The sequence below is a fragment of the Moschus berezovskii genome, chromosome X (assembly GCF_049115385.1).
Source record: "Moschus berezovskii isolate FMDL1 chromosome X, NW_MosBer_1.0, whole genome shotgun sequence".
Taxonomy (NCBI): domain Eukaryota; kingdom Metazoa; phylum Chordata; class Mammalia; order Artiodactyla; family Moschidae; genus Moschus; species Moschus berezovskii.
This window is the reverse complement of record NC_142488.1, coordinates 99,401,396-99,405,672: the sequence shown is the minus strand read 5'-3', so window position 1 is coordinate 99,405,672 and position 4,277 is coordinate 99,401,396. Positions and strand designations below refer to the sequence as shown.

Below are 4,277 nucleotides of genomic sequence, written 5' to 3'. Positions count from 1 at the left end.
ACACCTGATCCACAGCAGGACTCCCCAGGAAGAATCCACTCTGACTGAGTGCTCAGATATCCAGAAGCAGTGAGCCAGGCCTCTGAAACATTCCTTTTCTGCATGAAAGACCTCCTTGTCTATTACAGAAAAATGTTGCCACGAGCCATGGCTTCTTCAAGCTGATCTCAAAGCAAGAGGCCAGCTCTACTCTCAAGACATCTCCTTCTGCATCCCCCTCACCAAGTCACACATACTACAGTCAAGGAAAGGGCTCTGACACAGATCAAGTCCAGAGGCAGAGCCTGGGGTCTAATCCCATGGCTACCCCTATGAAACTGAAAATCACAAGATGGGATGGCAAGGAACCCCTAACATACAGGGCACTTTCAGAGGCATGGCAGTGATGGGTCATACAATCTGTCTGGGAAGAAGGGAGCTGCTGTGACACCACAGACCTGATGGGGTAAAAGAGATGGTCACAGGATCTGTAGACATCAATGTGAGATAACATAGAACATCTGGAACATAAGTGCACACCATAAATGTAGATTATTTTGCAAGTGAAACTTAAAATGGCATTCTTAATCCTGTTTGTCCATACATAACGGACCTATGATCACATTCACGCATCATATCTCAGCTGGACAGCCAGTCACCAGCTTCATGAAGCCCAAACATGTTGCTGTAAAAGGGCTCTACCCACGTGAGCAAACGTCTGCCCTGACACTGCTAAGTCCAGGAAACAATAAAACGAAAACTACCAAAGAGGAAAGACAGGGTCAGTTACTGTACTTAGCTCCAGCTATAAAACAGAAGTAGACCCTGGCACCAACTTCAAGAAAAAAAATAAAAAATACAGTTTAAATATTCTCATTTCAAAATGTTGATGTTCTGCTTTCCTAAGGCACAGTTAAGAGGCCCCAGAGGAAAACTGGTAACGCTGAGGGATGTGCCCTGGAAACGACGTGTCTGTGTCGCTGTGCAGCAGTGACAGGGAGGTGTCACTCCAAGGCAGCCAGCTGTTCAATGGCACAGCAGACTTTCTTTGCAGTTTCTTCAAATTCTTTCTGCTTATTGTTGGTTTCCTTTGCGATTTTGTTCTTGGTTCTTTCTTTATCCAGTTTCAAAAATTCACTGAGGGTTAATTCTTCAAACTGCTTCTTGACAGAAAGGAAAGCACAACCAGATGAATGCTTTTTATGTTCTTCGCTCCGGGGTGCAGGCGCAGCCCTCTAAGAAGGGCCAGTTCTTAAACGTGGAAATGCGGTGGTCCTTGAGGTAGAGCTGCCAGGCCGGGGGCAACGACTGGGCGCCCATCCCGCCGCCGCTGAGCGGTGCCGCGATTCAAATCCGGGGGTTGACGGCCTCCACGAGGCATGTCGGGAACGCCGGGAGTCTAGATTCTTAATGAAGATCAACATACCTCTGGATATTCTCTTCTGATCTAGCCTTCAGAGCCAAATGTGCAAATTGTACCCATTCCTTTATGAGAAAAAGTGGAAATAGCTAGTTGTAATGTAAGAAGAATCTTAAGGCTGAAATGACACGTGGCTTCTTAGCCAAAACCTTTGATGATCACTTGGTAAGCTGGCAAAGTGATCACCTATACCAATATGGTAAGCAGAACTATCTTATTTAATTAAAAGTTGTGAGACTGATATGGCCTCTGGGATCTTTTCCCAGGTATAACTCTCTCTTTTCTTTTTCATGTTTATCTTAAGCTGATGGTGTACCATTCTGCCCGAATTTGCTTGCTTGCAAATAAACTAAATGCAGTTAGATAAAAATCTTCTACACTTTCTACCCTTTATGAAATAGACTCCATGTGGCCAAATGAATTACATCTAGGTCTTAATGGATAGAGACAAAAGCAGGAGAGCTGTCAGAGGGAACTGGATGATAGAAAATTGAATAGATATAGATCACTGGGTGGTCCAAGATGCCTGATGACTGTTATCCTGAAGCCCATTCAAAGATATGTATGAAGTTTATTCTATCAGAGGCTTAGGATATATATAAGGTTTATTCTATCAGAGGCTTCAGAGAGATAGACAAGTATGAAAACAAACAACTGTCATTCAGATTTAACAATGAGAAATGTATGGGAAAATTACACATAGTTTGGGATGGAGTTTAGGGTCAGGATCAGGCGTCTCAAATGACTGTGGACAGGGTCCAGATAATGCTGGGGCTTGTGAATTTTACAATGTGAATATAAACAGTGCTACTGTAAGAACTCAATGTTAAGAAGGGGAAAAGAGATGTCAGTGTGTTAAGTGTCAGTGTGTCAAATGTTAGATTTTGTTAGTTAAGAAGTAAGGATGAACCATAATATTTATTAAGCATCTATTATGCTCCTGGTTCTTAAAATATATTGCTTCAGAACAAGCCTGTGAGTTAGAGATTATTGTACCCATTTTATTGATGAGGAAATTGAGATTCAGAGAGGTAAAGTAACTTGCCCAAAGACATAGCTAGTAGGTAGCAGAGCTAGGATTGAACACAGATTTCACTGACTCTGAAGCTCATGCTCTTCATTAGTATATTAAGCTGTTCTTTAAGGATGGATTCATCTGACTGTGCACATAGAGAAGAAAGAGCTAGAGGAAAAATGTTTTTTCAATAAAAGCCTAACAGTCTGAAGGAGAAAGACTTAAGAGTGTGGGCAGCAATGGGATCTTAGGTTCTTGCTGCCAATGATAGGAATCGTAAGAGGAAGATTTAAGCAGTGTTTTGAACAGAGATTGTAAACTGGTGGCCCATGGGCTAGATCCAGCCAGCACATATGTTTTGTTTGGCCAGCACAGTGTTTGCTAAGATATCAAATTTATTTCAAGTATTTAAAAATAAATTTTTCACATAAAAATTCCACGTTCCAGCTTCTCTTAAAAAAAAAATTCTGCAACATAGGGCCTTCAATCCTGCATGGCAAAGTCATCTGGAGTCAGGTTACACATTATACTGGTTCTTGTTCTCCAGTTTCCCAAAGCCTTCAGCACATCCTACACTTGGGTAGCTTTACTCATCAGGTTACCTGTTGAATGCCTATAAGTATTTTGATTTATGACTGGTAGTTTAGATGGTCACCCTGGATGGCTTGTTTTCTTTGAAGAAGATACCATCTTCTAGCAGAGATAGCAATGAAAGTAGGGAAAAACACTTTCAGGAGGTGACTCAAGGTGCTGAAATGTCTATGTGGCTCATTTGATTAATGTCTGAGAGGAGCTAGAACAATTGTGGTTTCAGCCATCAGCCTAGCTGGAGGTTGGTAGGTTCTTTTTTAGTTGTTCAGTCATTTGGGTAGAGGAATGGGGGTGTTGGTGTTTCTTTTTCTTTTTTTGCTGCACTGGGTCTTAGTTGCAGCACACAGAATCTTTAGCTTTGGCCTATGGGATCTAGTTCCATGATCAAGGATTGAACTCAGGCCCCCTGCATGGTGAGAGTGGAATTTTAGTCACTGGACCACCAGAGAAGTCCCAGAGTGCTGTATTTTTTTTTTCTTGTTTGTTTGTGATTCAAGGTTGGATGGTAAACAGTTTTTAGTTGGCAAGCAGAGAAGACAGTGAAGACATCTTGTGTCTTGGGTAAAATAGACCTCAAGATAGCAACAGTAGGGTCTTTATCCATTGCAAAGAATCAACAGTGGCCAGACGTGATGGTGTCTACTTGAAAAGGGGGCAGCAGCCTGAAAGCAAGAAAGATGTCAGGAGGCAGATTGTCTAACTACATTAGGTGTTGGGAGGAAATGTGGGAAATAAAATTGATCCAAGAGGATTCCAGTTTATTTTTTAAGTGAATTAACTAAGGGACTTTTATCTAGACCTATTACAATTTAATAGGCTTCCCTGGTGACTCAGAGGGTAAAGAATCCACCTGCAATGTGGGAGACCTGGATTCATTCAATCCCTGGGTTGGGAAGATCCCCTGAAGAAGAGGAGCCTGATGGACTATATTTCATAGGGTCATAAAGAGTCAGACACGACTGAGCGACTAATACACACACATTACAGCTGAATAATTAAAAGAAAAATAATCCAATTTGAAAATGGGGGGAATTATTTGAACAGGCATTTCTCCAAAGAAGATGTACAAATGGCCAATAAGTAAATGAAAAAATACTCAACATCATTAGTCATCAGGAAAATGTAAAACAAAACCACAATGAGATACAACTTTACTCTCACAAAGATGGCTATGATTGAAAAGACAGATAATAACCAGTGCTTTTAAGGATGTAATGGAATTGAAAAATTCATGTATTACTAGTAGGGATATAAAATGATGCAGCATCTTTG

At 41.2% G+C, this 4,277-nt stretch overlaps 1 pseudogene; it reads right to left on the bottom strand.

The window, feature by feature from the left end:
- Window positions 1–983: 983 nt before the first annotated feature.
- LOC129535206 (baculoviral IAP repeat-containing protein 5 pseudogene) lies at window positions 984–1,299 on the bottom strand (annotated as a pseudogene).
- Between the last annotated feature and the right edge of the window lie 2,978 nt (window positions 1,300–4,277).